This window comes from Cupressus sempervirens, chromosome 1, assembly GCF_028749045.1.
Source record: "Cupressus sempervirens isolate cs-2001-9-10 chromosome 1, ASM2874904v1, whole genome shotgun sequence".
NCBI lineage: Eukaryota > Viridiplantae > Streptophyta > Pinopsida > Cupressales > Cupressaceae > Cupressus > Cupressus sempervirens.
In genome coordinates this window covers 228,230,624-228,255,623 of record NC_143118.1, presented here as the reverse complement: position 1 = coordinate 228,255,623, position 25,000 = coordinate 228,230,624, and positions in this window count along the sequence as shown.

Genomic DNA, 25,000 nt, shown 5'->3' with positions numbered 1-25,000 from the left:
TCCACTATAATATTTCATCTCAAATAGTTCAATGATTTATCGGCCTTGCATATTAAAGTCCGAAGATTGGCCTGAAACAAAAGATCATGCTAAAAATGATGAGCGAACCAGTAATGGACGGGGCCGAGTTCTGGAAAGCGGGAGAGTCGAAGACTGATTTTAACGACGTTTACGACTAGATATGCCGTCTCTACCAGTCAGGACATAAATGTCCTCCACTTTCGCTGAACATTTATTTTGGCGACTCAGATTCATTTGACAACACAGGATCACTTTTCCTTGAATCTAAATTTCAAGGTATTAGTAACGTCGGTCTCTTTATCTCGTCGGATATGGGTAGGCATTCTAGTCTTGGAATTTGCTCTACTGGGATTGTTGGACAAGAAGCCCGCCAAAAGAACATGTTCCCGCTATTCTCCAACTTGTTTGTACGTGTGTATTGCCATGCCTTCGACTGTAATGACATCCCACAAATGGACATCCCGTTGGGCACAATTGAACCTGCCAAATCCAAGCAAGTATTTAACTCTCTCTTTTCAGTTGCTTGCTTTTCCTTTCTGTATTATTCCATATTTCAAATCTTCGAAAGGTGGGTGGATAAATTGCCATGTCGTAGAGCAGAGGAAATTTTGTCAATCACAGGAGTTCCGACTTAGACTTCTTAGTTTCCAGACATTTACGACTGCGTATGCCACCTCGACCAGAAGAAATCAAAGAAACGTGAATTCCTTCTGCTCAACGTTCATTTTGACCCAAAAAATTCACTCTTCCTTTCATCCGCATTTATAGCTTGCGATAAAATCTCCCTCTCTCTCTCCTCGGCTATTCATAAACTTTTTGATCTTGGGATTGTTGAAGTAGAATCACGCCAGAGTAACACGTTTAAGGTATTCTTGAACCTGTGGGCATGTGTGCATCTAAAAGTCTTTGATCCAGATCTCGTGAAGCTCCAGCAAATGAAAACCCAGCTGAGGACGATTGAATCTGCTAAGTACAAGCAAGCATTCAACTCTCTCCTTTCACCCGCTTGATATTCTTTTATGGTGCATTTCCAATCTGAAATCTCCGAAAGCGAAGCACAGAAATTCTTTTGTCATAGAGTAGAGAATATTTTGTCACTCATAGGACCTGGTCCAACTGGTTATGTGCTAAGGCATTTTTCTGCCGAGTTCACTTGCAAGTGCTTATTACACGGCGAGATTGATAATAAAGGTGGAAATAATGATTTGAGAATATCCTAATGCAGTTCAAGTCTTCCGGGATTTTGGAACATCAATAGCTACAGTCCAATACTGTCAATGCGCAGAATGGGCGAGGGATGGCTTGCTGATAAGCAACTCTGCAACGCCTTGAATTACCAGTAGCTACAATGTGTCATTCAATTCCGCTATGTGGTTAATGTCTTCAGAGACTTTATTGAAGTTAGGGTGGAAAATGATAATGTTGAGTGCAATGTAATTCAACTGGATCCGACACCGGAACAAAAGTCAATTCCAACAAGCCTTGAAGATGAGCGGCACTTTCCAACAAAGATTGGCATAACTATAGGACCTCTAGTTGAATCCCATGTCCACTTTGTTTCATTGGGCAAATCATCACAGAATCCCATCACAGATATTGGGAGAGGGGAAACCGTGGAGGCCACTTTTGAACCGCCAAATCACCCTGGTTTGAAGCTTTCCAAAGCCGTCACATCCGAAACAAGCATAAACAGTTGGGTGTTTGAGCAATCCTCCTTCAATAGGCGACATGTAGATCGAGAATGGACTCTCTATGATAGCGCTATGGGAAAGGCGGTGTCTAATTATAAGCCTCAAAAGTTTTTAGTCTTCAAGTCCAAGACTTGGTCTGGCGATAGGTATTCGAAACCCTGCAAAGCTTTCACAGCACAAGGAAGGGTGTTGTTTGGAGGAGATGACTACGATCACCCAATAACATGGAGGCTCCGCAGAGATTTAGAAGGTCAAACCGTGAACTGGGTTATGAAAGGTGAGGTTTGCTTGGCCTATTTCTCCAATAATTGCAGGTCTGCACATGTCGAGATTGCAAATCACCAATTTTTTCAAGTGTTTCAAATTCCACTGGTGCAGTCCACACCCAACTGATCTTTTCGAATCACGAAAGATAGGGGAACGGTTTAACTACACTACAATCAAGACTAACTTTGTACTTAATCTAATTTTATCGAATGAGACTGACCCAAGATTCTTATGTAACTGTTGTTATAACAAACATAGACAGTCGTAGAACTTGTGTTTAATAATTTATAACTGCTTGATTCTCTGTATTTCATGCGTAAATTCATGATTCTAAAAGCTCAAAGTTCAAACTGCATGTTACATTCTCTTGCTTATTTGGTGAATTGGAGCATGACTATTAGATTAAACGGTGCATGGAAGAGACAAAACACTTAAAGAAATTACTCTTTTCTTATTATTATTGTTGCTGCTAGTTTTAATTTTTTTATAATTATTGTTAGTCTTGATGTTGTTTTTAATTTTATTATTACAAATATTGATTATTAATATCTCTGAGTTCATCCAGAGAATAGTACTAAATCTAAAAAAACTTAGTAATAACAGTTTGAGATAATTGCAAAAAGTTTTTATTTTCACAAATATTCTCTTTCTTTTGAAAATTTGCTCTTATTTTGGTAATGAATTGTAAAGTAGAAAGGAAAAACTTTCTGTAAATCTTTTTTGGTTACTATTTTGCTTCTAGTTTTCATTTTCTATGAAAGTTTATTATTTTTTCAAATCTTAAAAATAATTTTTTTTATATATGTAATTTTATTTTATTATTAAAATAATAAGATTTTGGAGGTTGTAAAATATTGAAGTTTTAGAAATTATTTTAGATTTTACAAATGAATTTTAACATAATATTTATATTAAAGAAAGAAAAGATAATAAAATTGTTACTTAAATCAAATATATGAGAGAGAGAGAGAGAGAGAGAGAGAGAGAGAGAGAGGAGAGAGAGAGAGAGGGAATTATCATGAGGCGATGTCATTCAGAGAAAGAGTGAGATAAATAACATGATGCAATGTGTGTGTGTGTGTGTGTGTGTGTGTGTGAGAGAGAGAGAGAGAGAGAGAGAGAGAGAGAGGGGTAGAAGGAAAAGGGGAGAGGGGAAGAGATGAGCCATGGAGAGAAAAAGCATATGAAGGGTCCAAAATAGAGGGAGATGGAGATGGTGGAGAGAGAGAGAGAAGCCATGAGTGAGTAACTAAGAGAGAGAGAGAGAGAGAGAGAGAGAGAGAGAGAGAGAGAGAGAGAGAGAGAGAGACATGAGGTAGACATACATAGAGCATTTTAGAGATATATAAACATGAAGATGGTGTGTGTGTGTGTGTGTGTGTGTGTGTGTGAGAGAGAGAGAGAGAGAGAGAGAGAGAGAGAGAGAATATTAACATTAGGCAACATGATACAGAGAAAGAGTGAGATAAATAACATGATGCAATGTGTGTGTGTGTGTGTGTGTGTGTGTGTGTGAGAGAGAGAGAGAGAGAGAGAGAGAGAGAGAGAGAGAGAGAGAGAGGATAATCTTAGAGGCGGTAAAAGGGGGAGAGCGGGAGAGATGAGCCATGGAGAGAAAAAGCATAAGAAGGGTCCAAAATAGATGGAGATGGAGATGGTGGAGAGAGAGAGGCCATGTGAGAGAGAGAGAGAGAGAGAGAGGGGGGGGGGGGGGGGCAGGAGATGTAGATATATAGAAGGGGAGTAGGGAGAGATGAGCTAAATAAGAAAAAGAATATATAAGGCCCAAAAGAGATGTAGAAAATGATGGGGAGAGGAAGAGTATGATGGATAGTGATAGACAATGACAATAATTATGGAGGGAGAGATGTATATATGTAGAGAAATTGATGGACAAAGAGAGCAACGTGGGGGGGTGGGAGGGTTATAAATTATTGGGAGAGGGGGGAGGGAATTATTGAATGGGACATGTGAGAGAGAGTGTGATTACAATTAGCCCTAACCCTAACCCTAAATCTAAACTATAATTATAATTTAGGGTAATAATATTTATTAGTTATTATCTTATTAGCTATAATATGATTAGTAACCCAAAAATTATCTTATAGCACATGAGGGCATATAAAGAAGCATTGATCGATTCATTACATGCCTATTAAAGATATGTTCAATTTTCTAATAAAATCTATCTTTTAAAAAATAAAATGTTTCAAAGCCCTATAGCCAAATTTGACAGGAAATGCTTTTTTTCTATGCGTTTAAAATCATAAAATCATTCAACTAGAATTTAATGCCAAAAGATAGAAGTAGAAGAATATAAAAATCCTTAATTAAAAGCCACCTACTTGAGATACTGAAATGTAAACACTGACATATTTTTTAATTTGTCAAAAGATTTTCAATTTTAAGGCATGACAATTTTAAGAATGTGTAGCATTAGGGAAGGTAATATTGATATAACTAAGGCTATCTTTGCAACAGTCATACATCCAGGGGCCAAGTGAAGAATCACAAGTAGATTTTTATCATTATTCTAAGTTTAGAAAGAGAACAAGCAACAAAAAAAAAGAAAAAAATATATTCCATATCTAATGGGGACTTACCATAATAAGAAACTGTAATGTCCCCATTTCTAAGATCAATTTTAATAATAGAGTTAATATAAGGAATAAATAAATAAATTAAATATAGTATAATATAATTGCACTTGATGAAGTTAAATAAATAATAATATCACATTTATAAGGTAAATTTAATAAATAACATTAATAAAATAATAAAAGTATTATATAGCATAACTTAATATTATTAAATATATTATTTTTATCAATTGATATGGTATAATATTATATCAATAAAATAGTATAATGTATCTAATTTTATTGATAAAGTAACATAGATAAATTCTTTAATAAATATATTAAAGAGATAGTAACATATAATATAATATTTTGAAATCAATTATCAATTATTAATATAATAATAAGATGAACATAATAAAAATAAAATATTATATTCTATTATAATAATTATAATAATAAAATGGATATGATCCTATATAATAAATATTACAAACCATTTAAAAGATCGCGTAGTAATGAATTTATATAATAAAATAACCATGCTCGATCGGTTGCATCCATTCAAAGATATTTATATAGAAGCAGACTACTCAGACGGAGGGGACATAATAGTTTCACGGGGGTGGGAAAGAAAGAGGAAGTAACTACCATGGACGGAGGAGTGGGAGAACAATTCATGCAGAGGAATGAATAGCGGGGGAGGAAATCCAAGCGGGGAAACAATTGCTTTCAAAATATTGGAGAAAGAACAGAGCAGAATGTAGAGTGGGGAGGAATAAGAATGCACAGGAGAACAGTAGAACAAATAATCAAATCAGGGGAAGCAGGGAAGCAAAAAATCAGAGAAGGATATAAAAGGCTATAACCAAACAAAGGCATTGAAGACATGATTTTGGCAGAGATAATTGTACTTGGTGATGTTAACCCCATCAACTACATCAGTCATGAATAGAAACTAAGACAAATAAAAAAAAATATCGTTCAGAGGCATCAATAGGTGGGTCATACGCAGACTGATATATTAGTCAGGTATTCCACTGGAATAGTTGGCAGATTGCTAGTGACGTGAACACAAACAGACAAGGATCGAACTCACATATTCATTCTACTAAGCACCCAGATCCTGACCTACGAGTTATATCAAAGGCCATGGATGATGTTAAAGGTAAAATCAATAAAAACTTAGAATGTTGAGGTAAGCACCAATAAAAGGTGGGCAGAGTGACGGAAGTAATAAAATTCAAGTTTGATCGAACACAATAGATAGAAGGAAGAAAATACCTAAGGAGCACACTGGCATCTATTTCAATAATCATGCCTCACTAAAGTTCAGGTGATCAAGATCAGCATTAACATGATTATAGGATTTGATGTCTCATTCCCCAAATCGGTGTAGATTTCAGCATGAAGGGAGCAGGGCCTAGTCTTGTAGACGACAGGAAAGACTGGAGCCAACATCAGGAGAAATAGAGAGCTACACGTGGAAGAATATCCACTATAGCAATAGAAAAACTCAAAGCCATTCATCGCAGGAAGTCTTGTACTCAGAGGAAGACACAGTAGAGGACATATGGTTCATCTGATATTAACAATTGGAAGACTTTATGATAGCAGAGGATTCAAACATCAGAAGTTGATTTCAGAGGGTGCAGCCTCTAGCATGATACATAATAAACCAGAAAGAGAAGATCATTCGGTTCCTAAGAATACGACTATCAGATTTTTACCAAGCCTCAGGATATTATATTTGCTTGATAAGAAACTCATGTTGTGATCAATACTCATCCGAAACTTGGACAGAAGTTTTGTCCTTATCATACCAATAATTACTCGACCTCTTATCAGAATCGAATAGAAATATCAGCAGATAATTAAGAGTTCGTTTGGTTGGATGGAATAGGAATAGAAAAATTACAGACACCAACATGATGGATAGACTTGACCATGCCAAACCTAAAGACAAGGGTTTTCATAGGATGATCAAAATGTTTTGAAAATCAATGCAATAACTCAATCGAGCTTGTTCTAGCTCTCATCTAGAAGGTTGTATCTATTCATCCTCCTTAGCAATGCTTGACTATGGAATATTCAACCGTACCTCTTTTCATGCAAGGTTAAAAGCATCTTAGTGGCATTACAATACGGCTGAGCAAAAAATGAATAAACCACTACTCTTCTTATTTATTACACCGAGAGGTGTTCTATACAATGTCAGCACAAATGCCCAGCACAGGAATCTGCCAAGATTCCTTGTCAATAAAAAAGAATTTGGAGCGGTTACAAACCTCCAAATTAAATATTAAAAAAGAATTCTTGAAATAATAGCTGGCCGAAATAATAGGAAGCCAAATGGAGGCTGAAATAATAGGCCCAAAAAAGTAGGGCCCGAAAATGTAGGACTTGAAAAAATAGGGGCGAAATAATTTCAATATGATTTTTTTTTGTTAAATATACTTTTGCATGCACATTCATGCTTATTTTTTGCAGGGAGTGGGGCATTTCAAACAAATTGTTCCGTTGGAATGTGAAGAGACGTTTATTGGGGGATATGAGGACCCTCTCAGAAGTTATAAAACCAAGGCTCCTCATTTCATTTTCATTTTATGTTTTTGTAGGAAGGAAGAGGTGGAGGTTATTGGAGGATTAAATTGGAGTTTTCAAATAGGAGTAAATTGAAGTTTTGGAGTAACATTTTTGCAGGTGAGATTTCTATTTTTTATTTACATTTTCATTTAGATTTAGATGTAGATGTAAATTGAGATTCAAAATTAGTTATAATATTCTACTTTGATTTAGATTTCAATTTTAATTAATTTCATTTAGATTTAGAATTTTGTTCATAACTATTTAGGCTTGCATTTAATAGTTTAGTCTTTCATGTTTAATTTAGATTTAGATTTGTACTCAAAATCTATTTGATATATATATTTTATAATACTTTTCATTGTTAATGGTGCTTGATGGGAGTGTTTTAGGGGTGTCTTCTTTTCTATTCTGAAATATTTTGGTCCAATATGTACTTTCCTAACCAGATCTATCCATTTTCTTCCTGATTCATGCATGGAGCTTCCTGACGCTATTAGCGCGTTGTTGGGACCTAAATGGGAATGGATTAAAGATAAATGACTGACTCTAGATTTGGATATGCATTGGGAATTGGCTCTATTGCGGCTCCAATTTATAGGTTCCTTCACTACCTATTCTTTTGATGTTTAATCTGGTTAAGTGCGGATTGAGAGGTTCTGGCTCATTCCCACCGGTATGTGAAAATTATGTCAATGCTGAACGACTTATCCGATGTGATAATTGCTCTAGATATAGAATGCGTCCATGGTGATTTTCGTAACAATAAAATTGAAAAAAATGAAAATTTGGGTATTAACACAATGTTATAGGAAATATTTGAGCAGAAATGCATATAAAATACATTCAAATTTCTTTTGTAACTCATAATATCAATCTCACTTTTTCTTGTGCTCCTTTAGTCTAAGAAAAGATAATAGATTGGAGTAACAAATTGCTTCTGTAACGACAGTTTGCAGGTGCAATTATTTTAGCAATTTTGGGCATTCTAACTGTTCTTGTGATGGGTACTTATGTATTAGTTCTTAGATTATGTGGTTTTGGTTGTATTTAGAGTCTTTTTAATAATGTTTTTAACTACTATTAAATAAAATAATAAAGATTAATTTAATGTTAAATATGACATGCTATAGCACTTATCAAAAATATCAAAAACACAATTGCTACAGTAAAATGAGAATGAGAAAAAACTTCAGTTTTTGTATTAATTCGTCTGCTTAAAATATATTACAATTGCCATATTTTATATTGTGGAAATGCCTCATATGGACATTCGCATGCTTATTTAACTACACTACAATCAAGACTAACTTTGTACTTAATCTAATTTATCGAATGAGACTGACCCAAGATTCTTATGTAACTGTTGTTATAAAAAACATAGACAGTCGTAGAACTTGTGATTAATAATTTATAACTACTTGATTCTCTGTATTTCATGCGTAAATTCATGATTCTAAAAACTCAAATTTCAACTGCATGTTACATTCTCTTCCTTATTTGGTTGGAATTGGAGCATGACTATTAGATTAAACGGTGGCATGGAAGAGACAAAACACTAAAAAGAAATTACTCTTTTCTTATTATTATTGTTGCTGCTATTTTTAATTTTTTATAATTATTGTTAGTCTTGATGTTGTTTTTAATTTTTATTATTACAAATATTGATTATTAATATCTCTGAGTTCATCCAGAGAATAGTACTAAAATCTAAAACAACTTAGTAATAACAGTTTGAGATAATTGCAAAAAGTTTTTATTTTCACAAATATTCTCTTTCTTTTGAAAATCTACTATTATTTTGGTAATGAATTGTAAAGTAGAATGGAAAAACTTTCTGTAAATCTTTTTTGGTTACTATTTTGCTTGCAGTTTTCCATTTTCTATGAAAGTTTATTATTTTTTCAAATCTTAAAAATAAATTTTCTTATATATGTAATTTTATTTTATTATTAAAAATAATAAGATTTTGGAGGTTGTAAAATATTGAAGTTTAGAAATTATTTTAGATTTTACAAATGAATTTTAACATAATATTTATATTAAAGAAAGAAAAGATAATAAAATTGTTACTTAAATCAAAATATATGTTAGAGAGGAGAGAGAGAGAGAGAGAGAAGAGAAGAGAGAGAGAGGGAGAGGAGAGAGAGAGGAGAGAGAGAGAGAGAGAGAGAGAGAGAGAGAGAGAGAGGAGAGAGAGAGAATGAATTATCATGAGGCGATGTGATACAGAGAAAGAGTGAGATAAATAACATGATGCAATGTGTGTGTGTGTGTGTGTTGTGTGTGTTGGGTGTGTGTGTGTGTGGGGGAGAGAGAGAGAGAGAGGATAATCATAGAGAGCGGTAGAAGGAAAATTGGAGAGCAGGAGAGATGAGCCATGGAGAGAAAAAGCATAAGAAGGGTCCAAAATAGATGGAGATGGAGATGGTGGAGAGAGAGAGGCCATGAGTGAGTGAGAGAGAGAGAGAGAGAGAGAGAGAGAGAGAGAGAGGAGAGAGAGAGAGAGAGGAGAGAGAGAGAGAGAGAGAGAGAGGATAATCTTAGAGGCGGTAGAAGGAAAAGGGGGAGAGCAGGAGAGATGAGCCATGGAGAGAAAAGCATAAGAAGGGTCCAAAATAGATGGAGATGGAGATGGTGAGAGAGAGAGAGAGAGAGAGAGAGAGAGAGAGAGAGAGAGAGAGAGTGAGAGAGAGAGAGGAGACATGAGGTAGACATACATAGAGCATTTTAGAGATATATAAACATGAATATGGTGTGTGTGTGTGTGTGTGTGTGTGTTTGTGTGTGTGTGTGTGAGAGAGAGAGAGAGAGAGAGAGATGGTTAGAGGGGGCAGGAGATTGTAGATATATAGAAGGGGAGTAGGGAGAGATGAGCTAAATAAGAAAAAGAATATATAAGGCCCAAAAGAGATGTAGACAATGATGGGGAGAGGAAAAGTATGATGGATAGTGATAGACAATGACAATAATTACGGAGGGAGAGATGTATATATGTAGAGAAAGAGATGGAAAAAGAGAACAACGTAGGGGGGGTGGGGAGAGGTATACATTATTGGGAGGGGGGGGGGGGGGAGGGAATTATAGAATGGGACATGTGAGAGAGAGTGTGATTACAATTAACCCTAACCCTAACCCTAAATCTAAACTATAATTATAATTAGAGTAATAATATTTATTAATTATTATTTTATTAGCTATAATATGATTAGTAACCAAAAAATTATCTTAATAGCAATAATAACACAAACCCTAGCTATAACTCTAACTCTAACTAGATAATTCTAATTTTAACACTAACCCTAATCCTAACCCTAACCCTAACTCTAACTCTAACTCTATCTCTAACTTTAATTCTCCCCCTAACCCTAACCTTAACCCTTTATAATCCTAAATCTAATGCTAATTCTAACCCTAACCCTAATTCTAATCCTAATCCTAGCCCTAACTCTTACCCTAACCCTAAATCTAATCAGGTAATCTTAACCTTGACCCTAATCTAACACTAATCACAACTCTATCTCTAACTTTAACTCTAACTCTAACTTGAACCTAACTCTAACTCTTATATGAACACTAACACTAACACTACCTCTAATTTTAACTCTAACTCTAATTGTAACCCTAACCCTAATGCTAATCCAAACCATAACCCTAACACTAACCCTAACCCTAACCCTAATGCTAACCCTAACCATAACCCTAACACTGACCATAACCCTATCTCTAACACTAATTCTAATCCTAACATTAATTCTAACCCTAAATATAACCCTAACTCTAACTCTAACTCTAACTCCAACCCTTAGTCGAACTCTAATTCTAACTCTATCTCTAACCCTAACCCTAACTCTTATTCTAACACGTAACACTAACCCTAACTATATTTCTAACCCTAATTCTAACCCTCACCCTAATTCTTACCCTTATCCTAACCCTAACTCTATCTCTATTTCCTAACTATATTTCTAACCCTAATTCCAACGTTAACTCTAATCCCAACTCTAAATCTAATTTTAAAACCTAACCCTAAGCCTAACTCTAACTCTAACCCTGACTGTAACTCTAACCCTAACAAGAACCCTAATTCTAATTCAAACCCTATCCTTACCCTAATTTTCATCCTAATGCTAACCCTAACTTTAACTCTAACCCTAACCCTAACCTTAACACTAACCTTAAACTTAATTCTAACCTTAACCCTAAACTTAACTCTAACACTAACCCTAACACTAACTTTAACACTAACCTTAACAATAAACATTAATTTTTCCCTAACTCTAACCCTAAATCTAACTCTACCATAATTGGACTCTAACCATAACCCTAACCCTAACTTTAATCTTGGCTTAAAAATTTTCCCTAACCATAACTCTAGAAACCTTAACCCTTACTCAAGCCCTAACCCTAACCCTAACCCTAACCCTAGACCTACTATAACCCTAACCCTAACCATAACCATAAGTCTAACCCTAACCTTAACCATGAGCATAACTCTACCCTAAACTTAACCATAAACATAACTCTATTCCTAACTCTAACCCTAAATCTAACTCTACCATAACTAGAATCTAACCCTAACCCTAAGTTTAATCCTAACTAAAACCCTAACCCTAATCCTAAACCTAACCTTAACCCTGACTCAAACCCTAACCCTATCCCTACAATAACCCTAACTCGAGCCCTATAATAACCCTAACGCTAACCCTAACCTTAACCATGAGCATAACTCTAACCCGAAATCTAACACTACCATAATTGGACTCTAACACTAACCTTAACCATGAGGATAACTCTAACCCTAAATCTAACACTACCATAATTGGACTCTAACCCTAACCCTAACCCTTACTTTAATCTTGGCTCAAACCCTAACCTTCACTCTAGCCTTAACCTTGACTCAAACCCTAACCCTAGCCTTACTATAACACTAACCCTAACCATAACCATAACTCTAACCCTAATCTTAACTATGACCATAACTCTAACCCTAACCTTAACCATAAACATAACTCTAATCCAAACCTTAACCATAACCATAACTCTAACCCTAACCTTAACCATAAACATAACTCTAACCCAAACCTTAACCATAACTCTAACAATAACCATAACCGGGAACTCTAACCCTAACCTTAACCATAACTCAAACCCTAACCCTAACTCTAGCCCTAACCCTAATGCTAACCCTAACCCTTATTCTATCCCTAAAGTTAACATTAATTGTAATGGTAACTTTGTCCCTAACCATATATCTATGTTTGACTATAAAATTTTACATTACAATATGCCTAAAAGAAAATTACTTTTTTTAAACCATAATCCTACCCCTAACTCTAACCCTAAATATAACCCTAACTATAAATCTAACTCTACCATTATTAGACTCTAATCCTAACCCTAATCCTTAGTTTAACCTTCACTAAAACTGTAACCTAACGCTAACTCTAACCTTAACGCTGACTCAAAACTCTAACTCTAACCTTACCCCTTACTTTAATCTAGATGAAAACCATAACCCTAACCCTATCCTTAACCCCAACTCAAACCCTTACCCTAACCTTAACCTTGATGTAACTCTATATACAACCCTAACTCTAAATATAAACCTAACCTTAACCATCACCCTAAAACTAACCCTTTCTCTACCCCTTTCTCTAACTCTAACTGTAAATCTAATTATAACCCTAACCCTCAGCCTAATTATAACCCTAATTTAAACTCTAACTCTAGCCCTTATTCGAGCTCCAATTCTAACTCTACCTCTAACTCAAACCCTGACTCTAATTCTAATCCTAACCCTAACTATATGTTTAACCTAAACCGTTATTCTTATCCTCGCCCTTTCCTTAACCCTAACCCTAACTCTAATTCTAACCCTAACTATATTTGTAACACAAATTCTAACCCTAATCCTAACATTAACTCTAACTCTAATTCTAAACCTAACCTTAACTATAACCCTAGCAAGATTCATAATCCTAAAAATAACCCTAGCCCTAACCCTAATGCTAATACTGACTCTAATTGTAACTCTATTCCTAATCGTAACTCTAACGCTATCCATAAATCAAACCCTAACAATAGCCCCAACCATAACACTAACCCTAACCCTAACTATAACTCTACTCTTCAATATAACATTTTATGTAACAATATGCTTAAAATAAAACTAAATTAAAGTGATGCAAATAAACATCATATATAGAATTAAAAAATAAAATATTCAAGAATAATTTTATAGTAAGTTTATACAATTGTATTTAAAAGGAAATAAATAATTCAGCACTTACCTTAAAAAAATAGAAAAAATTTAAAAATATTGCGCCGCGATTGGCACTAGAAAAAATGAAAATAGGCACCTCAAGAACGATTGCTTTCGGCGTAGTATATATAGAAGTATATATAAGCTAGTATATATAATGTTGGATGACCCACAGAAAGTGATACCATTGACTTCAGATTTGATCCAATATAATGACCCATTTTCAATAGACTTTTATATTTTAACAATTTCTACGCACTGACCTAATGGGATATAGATTGAATACAAGTCGAAACTGCGTGCAAGTTGGCTGCGAAACCCATCAGAAGACGTCGTTTGAGACTGAGTCCACTGTAATATTTCATCTAAAATAGTTCAGAGATTTATCTGCCTTGCATATTAAAGTCCAAAGATTGGCCTGAAACAAAAGATCATGCTAAAAATGATGAGCGAACCAGTAACGGATGGGGCCGAGTTCTGGAAAGCGGGAGAGGCGAAGACTGATTTTAACGACGTTTACGACTGGATATGCCGTCTCTATCGGTCAGGACACAAATGTCCTCCGCTTTCGCTGAACATTTATTTTGGCGACGCAGATTCATTTGACAACACAGGATCACTTTTCCTTGAATCCGAATTTCAAGGTATTAGTAACGTCGGTCTCTTTATCTCGTCGGATATGGGTAGGCATTCTAGTCTTGGAATCTGCTCTACTGGGATTGTTGGACAAGAAGCCCGCCAAAAGAAAACATTCCCACTATTCTCCAACTTGTTTGTACGTGTGTATTGCAATGCATTATTTACGATTGCGTATGCCACCTCGACCGGAAGAAATCAAAGAAGCATGAATTCCTTTCGCTAAACGTTCATTTTGGCCCAGTAAATTCACTCTTCCTTTCATCCAAATTTATAGCTTGCAATAAAATCTCCCTCTCTCTCTCCTCGGCTGTTCAAAAGCTTTTTGATCTTGGGATTGTTGAAGTAGAATCATGCTAGAGTAACACGTTTCAGGTATTCTTGAACCTATGGGCATGTGTGTATCTAAAAGTCTTCGATCCAGCTCTCGTGAAGCTCCACCAAACAGACACCCAGCTGAGGACAATTGAATCTGCTAAGTACAAGCAAGCATTCAACTCTCTCTTTTCACTCGCTTGCTATTCTTTTATGGTGCATTTCCAATCTGAAATCTCCGAAAGCGAAGAAGAGAAATTTTCTTGTGATAGAGTAGAGAATATTTTGTCACTCATAGGACCTAGTGCAACTAGTTATGTGCTAAGGCATTTTTCTGCCGAGTTCACTTGCAAGTGCTTATTACATGGCGAGATTGATAATAAAGGGGGGAAATAATGATTTGAGAATATCCTAATGTAGTTCAAGTCTTCCGAGATTCTGGAACATTAACAGCTACAGTTCAATACTGTCAATGCGCAGAACGGGCGAGGGACGGCTTGCTGATAAGCAACTCTCCAACACCTTGAATTACCAGCAGTTGCAATGTGTCATTCAATTCCGCTATGTGGTCAACGTCTTTAGAGACTTTATTGAAGTTAGGGTGGAAAATGATAATGTTGAGTGCAATGTAATTCGACTGCATCCGACACTAGAACAAAAGTCAATTCCAACAAGCCTTGAAGATGAGCGGCACTTTCCAGCAAAGATTGGCATAACTATAGGACCTCTAGTTGAATCCCATGTCCACTCAGTTTCATTTGGCAAATCATCACAGAAATCCATCACAGATATTGGGAGAGAGGAAACCGTGGAGGCCACTTTTGAACCGCCAGACCACCCTGGTTTGAAGCTTTCCAAAGTCGTCACATGCAAAACAAGCATCAACAGTTGGGTGTTTGAGAAATCCTCCATCAACAGGCCACGTGTAGATCGAGAATGGACTCTCTATGATAGTGCTACGAGAAAGGCGGTGTCTAATTATAAGCCTCAAAATTTTTTAGTCTTCAAGTCCAAGACTTGGTCTGGCGATAGGTATTCGAAAGCCTGGAGAGCTTTCACAGCACAAGGAGGGGTGTTGTTTGGGGGAGATGAGTACAGACACCCAATAACATGGAGGCTCCACAGAGATTTAGAAGGTCAAACCATGAACTAGGTTATGAAAGGTGAGGTCCGCTTGGCCTATTTCTCCAATAATTGCAGGTCTACACATGTCGAGATTGCAAATCACCAATTTTTTCAAGTGTTTCAAATTCCACTGGTGTAGTCCACACCCGACTAAGCTTTTCGAATAACGAAAGCTAGGGGAACAGTTTAAACATTACACACTAAATTTCTATATCAAAAGTGTTAAATAGTTGAATTTGATTTTTTCTCCCAAGCTTAATTCTTCTTTTAGTGTGATATGTAAGGGTAGCCAAAAAGAGACTTTCTTCTTTCACGAATAAGCTTGCTATTTCATCTATATGCATCTAATTCTTCTTTTAGTGTGTGATATTTAAGGGTAGCCAAAAAGAGACTTTCTTCCTTCTAGGATAAGGTTGCTATTTCATTTATATGCATCTATGATAATGAATACTTTTCAACTTCTTATGCTATTGAAAGTCTATTTCCCCTGTACTGTTCATATAAGGTATTTCTAGGAAGGCTTGTTTTTGTTCTGAAATTGATGATTAAGTGCTCACAAAATATTCAAATTGTGATTTCAATTTTACTTACTATTGTCCTTTTTAACTTCATAGTATTGTGATTCCAATTTTACCTAATATTATCCTTTTAACTCAGTATTTTAGAGTGGATCTCTAAAGGTATAAAAGATCTCCCTCCAAACCAGGATGCAAGCTTGAAACCTACTCATACATGATAGGACAATTCCTACTACAAAGGGCTCCCTTGATGCCCACCAAAGCATCCCTTACAACTCATTCCAAGCTTTCTACTTGACAAGGCCCCAAGGAGGCATCTCTCTACCAAACCGATTGACGCCTCTACTCATATAATTAATGTATTGGATCCCTCATCACGCAATATATCCCATATCGAGTTTCAATGGATCCAAATTATTCTATCAATCCAGCGGATGACCTTGATTTGTCTTAACGAAGTAACACATTTGTAATGCTACTAATAACTGTGGCTTGAGTTTTCCTTGTCTATGTTTGAAATTTCTTTTTATGGATGCTCTATGTTCTTATAAAGATGTACGATAATTGGTAAGTAGGAGATGTTTTACTCTCAGTTCGACTGCTTTGTTCCTTGGTGTTTTACAATTTTTCATACAAAAGTAGGGTATTCTTGAGAATTATTCTATAATTCTTTGTTAATCCTATATTATAAACAAATTGTACTGAATTTCGTTGTATGAAGGCTAACCAATACAAAATTCTTCATAATTTAAATTTGGCTTTGTTTTCGATTAAATCTGATCGTGAAATGGGAATGAGAAGATGGTGGTCTGAAGACCGAAAGATAAAGGTGCTAGCAATACACGAAGCCCCTGCTGCCGAGAGACATCACCATGGAGCCTCCCATTCGGACAGCATAATGGCATGGAGCCACCCCCTACGAAAAGATACAACATAAATCTCTCACTCACAATATATAACTAAAAACTAACGGATCCAAAATTTTCATAGAATTAAACTACCAATTTTGCACACAAAGACTGAAATCCAACCACAGGATAAAGAAACCCTATATCTTCACAAGCTTAAATGCATTTTAAAATAAGAAAACACCATGTAAAGAAATTCAAACACAAATCAGAAAAATAGAAAACCAGAGTACAAAAAATCATCGCTTCATCTGCAAATATTGCAATGGAGAGCCTGCATGCAAAAAAATCCATGTCCCTGCATTTCACTCTATCGCTTTGGAATGATGAAGAGAAGGGCTCATGTATGACGATCTGCCCTGTCTGAGCTGTTAAATGATTATTATTTACACTTAATTTAAATTTACTTAGGATAAATGCATTATTTTATTATTTATTAGGTTAGACATCTAGGAGTATGTGTACTTATATGAGTTGTCATGTTGATGACACAAGAGTTAGCAACTCTATTTTAGCACATGGTGCCTACAACACTAGAGTTTGCATAATTAACAGGGTTGTCATGTAGACAACACAATTATTCACACTTTTAATTAAGCACATAGTGTCTACAACATAATTTTATGTGACACAACTTTATAAGCTTATCCTCTCATCATCGCACTAACTCTTGTTCTTAATGGAGGATAATCCAATTTTGAGTATTTAACACTTTTAGTGTTAGAATGAAGTTTAAAGTGTGATGTTTAAGAAATTTGTGATTCCCCCTATTTGGTTGACCAAAAATATTTCATTGTTATACTAGGGATAGATGAGTTACATCACCCTCTGTCAGCACTCTTTCAAATGTCAAAAAGAAAAAATATATACATGAAAATGTTGGGGAATTACAAGGCTTTTTGGACTCATGTTGTATGATTTTATCATAAAGGCCATATTTTGGATTGGTAGGCCATATGTTGTAAAATTATTAATAACTTAATTGAAAACTAGATTAGATCATTTTAGGTATAAAATATTAAAACAAACTAATTACAAGGATGAATGTGAATAGAAAATAAAAACATATATGTTTGAACATGAGATTGATAAAGAATAACACTAAGAATTGCATTTGTAATGATATATATCAAACATATAGACAATTTGAAAAAAGTTATTTGGAAAAATAAAACTTATAAACAACAAACTTCACATTTTAGTAACACATTACTTGGCTCACAATAAGTTTGAACAAATTGGCATGAATTGTGAAAACTAGATATCAATAAACTTCAAACTAAAAATAACTACCTAGAAAATGAAATTAAAAATTGTATATTAATATATTAACCTAATATATCTTTAAAATATTATTAGAATCTTTTATTTCAAATTTTTCTAAAGTCAGACAAATGAATGAATGCATTTTCTACTTGTTTGAACACATTGCAAATTCAATATGTGGAAAGAAGAAATCTAAAACTAGATAAGTTAGCACTAGTGGCATGCCATCTAGATAATTCCCAACCTTTCAAATAATGATATTTAGTGAACAATTTACTTTTCAACTATTTCCCTGGCATTTGTCTTTGTCCCATTGTGAATAAAAAACAATTTCTAATGAAAATGTTGAATGCTTTAAACTATTGGGGAATAAAAAAAATTATGGTAATTTCTCCCCATTAGAAAGGCCTCTGAGGTAGATTATCCGAGGCTATTTTCATACAAGGTTTTTTATTTAGGATGGATAGTATAGAATTAATTTCAGCTAACAACAGAGATAATACCTACATGGTAGGCCATGAGTTTAATTGGAATTTTAGTGTGGATCTTGGTTTCTAGATTGATAAATTGGACTCTTCATATCAAGTCCATTATGCAGCTTGCCATTGCTAGCTTTGTTTAAATTGGTGTCATTTTTCACCCAATAAGTTGCAGCACATTGTCTAATCATGACTCATTAATTTGTTTAGTAACTCAACTTGTTATCTAATTTTTTTCTTGGTTTTGAGGTTTTTCTGTGGCAATGAGACCTACCATAGTAGAAGTTGCATATGATTGAGCTTTTGAAAAACTTTGATGAGGTCTTGACTAATCAAAGGTTCCAAAAAAAGGCTAGCATGATTAATATTTATGATTAATTCAACTTATATCTATAGATTTTTTTTAATATTTAGTTAAAATTTAAGTTAAACACTAGTAAAACTAGAATTTATCAATGAGAAAAGAGAAAATAGGGGAAAAAGTTAAATTTTAAAATAAGATTTAACAAATTTTAGAATCTTAGATTTTCTACATTGTAATAATTAATAAATTTAATCTACTAAAAGTATGAACTATAATAATAATAAAACATTAAAAAAATTAACTTTAATAATAATAACCATTCAGCTTTTCTATAAATACCATGAACTATCATTTTATACTCTCATTATACCAGTAGTTACAATAAAAACAAACACACCATTTTGTTTCAATGAGAAACAATCCTTAAGAGCCATTTCGTGGTTATTCCACTTCCATAACAATCAGCCTCATCAAATGACATTAACTAGAAAATGTAAATAATTATAAATATGCTATACTAAATGTCATCTCTATAGCCTATTGATGAAAGGAAAATATTCAATCTCTACAATTCAAATTAAGCATTTAATCCCCACGGTTCCAATTGACTAACAATATTAGAATGTCTAATTAAATATAGTAAAAAATAGTTTCAATGATAAATTAAGCATTTAATCCCCACGGTTCAAAGAGTGACATTATTAATAAAAAATAGAATATAGACTATCAGTTCCAATCAAATTTTCCATCATTTTAGAATAGCAACAACCTTCCTAGGAAAATTTACATCACTGAATAAGAAACTAACATGTACTCAAGCTCTAGCGGTGGTCATACTCTTGTCAATGAGAAATGACAACTTATTCAAAATAACATATAGAAAGTCTTATAGAAAGTCATATAGAAAAGACACTCCTGCAAGTCCCAACAATTGCTTCAGAGGACATGGATTAAAGAAAGATTAAAAAGAAATGATATTATGTACACATGGCTTTTAATTTAATACCAAGTTATCATGGTAAGCCATTACTAGTACTTACAACTACATAGATACAATTTGGGGTTTTTAAACACTCAGCATGCCAATAGAATATTAAGATGAAAACTATACAAAAGGACAAGGCAATGCATATTGCACTGTAGTAGATCTATTGAGTGGGACTAAAATAACACCAAAGAACACTAAAGTATACAGGTGTTATTTTTATTTTTCTTTATTAACAAAACCTTCATGCCCTTCCATGATAAAGGTACAGTTTTTTCAAAGGCAAAACAAAGCTCTCAATGTGACTCAAAAAAATATGTTTTTACAGTAATACAAAAGTTCAAATTTAATTTATTTTTAAAAATAATGAATCCTTCCAAAATTAATACCTTCACACATGGGGACATATACAGAAGCATTGATCCATTCATTACATGCCTATTATAGATATGTTCAATTTTCTAATAAAATCCATCTTTAAAAAAAAAAATTGTCAAAAGATATTTTTTAATTTGTCAAAAGATTTTCAATTTTAAGGCATTACAATTTTAAGAATGTGTAGCATTAGGGAAGGTAATATTGATATAACTAAGGCTATCTTTGCAACACCCATAAATCTAGGGTCAAGTGAAGAATCACAAGTAGATTTTAATAATAGAGTTAATATAATAATAGAGTTAATGTCCCCATTTCCAAGATCAATTTCAATAATAGAGTTAATATAAGGAATAAATAAATAAATAAATATAGTATAATATAATTGCACTTGATGAAGTTAAATAAATAATAATATCACATTTATAAGGTTAAATTTAATAAATAACATTAATAAAATAATAAAAGTATTATATAGCATAACTTAATATTATTAAATATATCATTTTTATCAAATTGATATGGTATAATATTATATCAATAAAATAGTATAATGTATCTAATTTTATTGATAAAGTAACATAGATAAATTCTTTAATAAATATATTAAAGAGATTAGTAACATATAATATAATATTTTGAAATCAATTACAAATTATTAATATATTAATAAGATGAACATAATAAAAATAAAATATTATATTCTATTATAATAATTATAATATTAGAATGGATATGATCCTATATAATAAATATTACAAACCATTTAAAAGATCACATTAGTAAAGAATTTATATAATAAAATAACCATGCTCGATCGGTTGCATCCATTCAAAGATATTTATATAGAAGCAGACTACTCAGACAGAGGTGACATAATAGTTCATGGGGGTGGGAAAGAAAGATGAAGTAACTACCATGGATAGAGGAGAAAGAGAAAAATTCACGCAGAGGAATGAAGAGCGGGGGAGGAAATCCAAGCGGGAAACAATTGCTTTCAGAATATTGGAGAAAGAACAGAGTAGAACATAGAGTGGGGAGGAATAAGAATGCACAGGAGAAGAGTAGACCAAACAATCAAATCAGGGAAGTACGAAGCAAAAAATCAAAGAAGGATATAAAAGGCTATAAGAAAAAATGATCACATTCGAAGGTGATAGTACCAATATTGCTGAAGGCTAATAAAATCAGTGAATATAACCAAATCAGTGAAGACATGATTCTGGTAGAGATAATTGTAGTTGGTGATGTTAACCCCATCAACTACATCAGTCAAGAAAAGAAACTAAGACAAAGAAAAAAAATATCATTCAGAGGCATCAATAGGTGGTCATACGCAGACTGGTATAATAGTCAGGTATTCCATTAGAACGGTTGGCAGATTGCTAGTGATGTGAACACAAATAGACAAGGATCGAACTCACATATTCATTCTACTAAGCATCCAGCTACTGACTACGAGTTATATCAAAGGCCATGGATGATGTTAAAGGTACAATCAATACAAACTTAGAACGTTGAGGTAAGCACCAATACAAGGTGGGCAGTGACAGAAGTAATAACATTTAGGTTTGATCGAACACCATAGATAGAAGGAAGAAAATACCAAAGGAGCACACTGGCATCTATTTCAATAATCATGCTCACTAAAGTTCAGTGATCAAGATCAGCATTAACATGATTATAGGATTTGATCTCTCATTCCCCAAATGGGTGTAGAGTTCAGCATGAACGGAGTAGGGCATAGTCTTGTAGACAACAGGAAAGATTCGAGCCAACATCAAGAGAAATAGAGAGCTACACGTGGAAGAATATCCACTATAGCAATAGCAAAACTCAAAGCCATTCATCACAGGAAGTCTTGTACTCAGAGGAAGAGATAGTAGAGACATATGGTTCATCTGATATTAACCATTGGAAGACTTTATGATAGAAGAGTATTGAAACATTAGAAGTTTATTTCAGAGGGTGCAGCCTATAGCATGATACATAATAAACCAAAAAGAGAAAGATCATTCAGTTCCTAAGAATACCGACTATCAGATTTTTGCCAAGCCTCAAGATATTATATTTGCTTGATAAGAAACTCATGCTGTGATCAATACTCATCCAAAACTTGGACAGAAGTTCGATCCTTATCATACCAATAATTACTCAACCTCTTATCAGAATCGAATGGAAATATCAACAGATAATTAAGAGCCCGTTTGGTTGATGGAATAGGAATAGAAAAATTGGAATACTATTTTTATTTTCTTTTTGGTTGATGGAATAGGAATAGAAAAATTTGGAATAGGATTTTTGTATTCCCATTTTGCCTCTAAAATGAGGTTATACCCATTCCCAAAAAATAGCTGTTATAGGAATAGTCATTCCTATTCCCAATATTACATGCCTGTTCTCCATTCTTATGCCTGTGGCCAAACGAGCCCTAAGAGTTTAAACCGAATAACATATATTAAGAATAAAGAATTCTTATATAAGAAATACTAATGGGATTCTTATTGCTTAATATATAAGATAGAGTAGTAAGAGAAATTGTATACAATCTCCATTGCACAGTGCAATTGTAAAGACTAGATAACTACTCATAGAAGGAAATAAAGTATTGGTCACAATATCTGAAGCTATACCAAGGAGGGGCATTACAGACACCAACATGATGGATGGACTTGACCATGCCAAACCTAAAGACAAGGGTTTTCATAGGATGATCCAAAATGTTTTTGAAAATCAATGCAATAAATTAATCGAGCTTGTTCTAGCTCTCATCTAGAAGGTTGTATCTATTCATCCTCCTTAGCAATGCTTGACTATGGAATATTTAGCCAAAGCTCTTTTCATGCGAGGTAAAAGCATCTTAGTGGCATTACAAATATGACTAAGCAAAAAATGAATAAACCACAACTCTTCTTATTTATTACACTGAGAGGCGTTCTATACAATAGCAGCACAAATGCCCAGCACGGGAATATGCCAAGATTCCTTGTCAATTAAAAGGAATTGGGAGCGGTTACAAACTTCCAAATTAAATATTAAAAAAGAATTCCAGAAATAATAGCTGGTCAAAATAATAGGAAGACAAATGGAGGCCAAAATAATAGGCCCGAGAAAGTAGGGCCCGAAAAAGTAGGACCCAAAAAAATAGGGGAGAAATAATTTCAATATGATTTTTTTTTTTTTTAAAATATAATTTTGCATGCACATTCATGCTTATTTTTTGCGGGGAGTGGGGGAATTTGAAACAAATTCGTGGAATGTGAAGAGACGTCTGTTGGGGGATATGAGGAGCCTCTCAGAAGTTATAAAACCAAGGCTCCTCATTTCATTTTCATTTTATGTTTTTGTAGGAAGGAAGAGGTGCAGGTTATTGGAGGATTAGATTGGAGTTTTTGAATAGGAGTAAATTGAAGTTTTGGAGTAACATTTTTGGAGGTGAGATTTCTATATTTTTTTTTTAAAGATAATTTTGCATGCACATTCTTATTTTTTGTGGGGAGTGGGGGAATTTGAAACAAATTCGTGGAATGTCAAGAGACGTTTTTTGGGGGATATGAGGAGCCTCTCAGAAGTTATAAAACCAAGGCTCCTCATTTCATTTTCACTTTATGTTTTTGTAGGAAGGAAGAGGTGGAGGTTATTGGAGGATTAGATTGGAGTTTTTGAATAGGAGTAAATTGAAGTTTTGGAGTAACATTTTTGCAGGTGAGATTTCTATTTTTTTACGCCGAGAGGCGTTCTATACAATGGCAGCTCAAATGCCTAGCACGGGAATATACCAAGATTACTTGTCAATTAAAAAGAATTGGGAGCAGTTACAAACTTCCAAATTAAATATTAAAAAATAATTCTTGAAATAATAGCTGGCCGAAATTATAGGAAGACAAATGGAGGCCGAAATAATAGGCCTGAGAAAGTAGGGCCCGAAAAAGGAGGACCCGAAAAAATAGGGGTGAAATAATTTCAATATGATTTTTTTTTTTAAAAATATAATTTTGCATGCACATTCATGCTTATTTTTTGCGGGGAGTGGGGGAATTTGAAACAAATTCATGGAATGTGAAGAGATGTTTGTTGGGGGATATGAGGAGCCCCTCAGAAGTTATAAAACCAAGGCTCCTCATTTCATTTTCATTTTATGTTTTTGTAGGAAGGAAGAGGTGGAGGTTATTGGAGGATTAGATTGGATTTTTTGAATAGGAGTAAATTGAAGTTTTGGAGTAACATTTTTGCAGGTGAGATTTCTATTTTTTATTTACATTTTCATTTAGATTTAGATGTAGATGTAAATTGAAATTCAAAATTAGTTATAATATTCTACTTTGATTTAGATTTCAATTTTAATTAATTTCATTTAGATTTAGAATTCTGTTCATAACTATTTAGGCTTGCATTTAATAGTTTAGTCTTTCATGTTTGATTTAGATTTAGATTTGTATTCAAAATCTATTTGATATATATATATTATAATACTTTCATTGTTAATGGTGCTTGATGGGAGTGTTTTAGGGGTGTCTTCTTTTCTATTTCTGAAATATTTTGGTCCAATATGTACTTTCCTAACATGATCTATCCATTTTCTTCTGATTCATGCATGGAGCTTCTTGATGCTATTAGCGCGTTGCTAGGACTAAATGGGAATGGATTAAAGATAAATGACTGGCTCTGGATCTAGATATG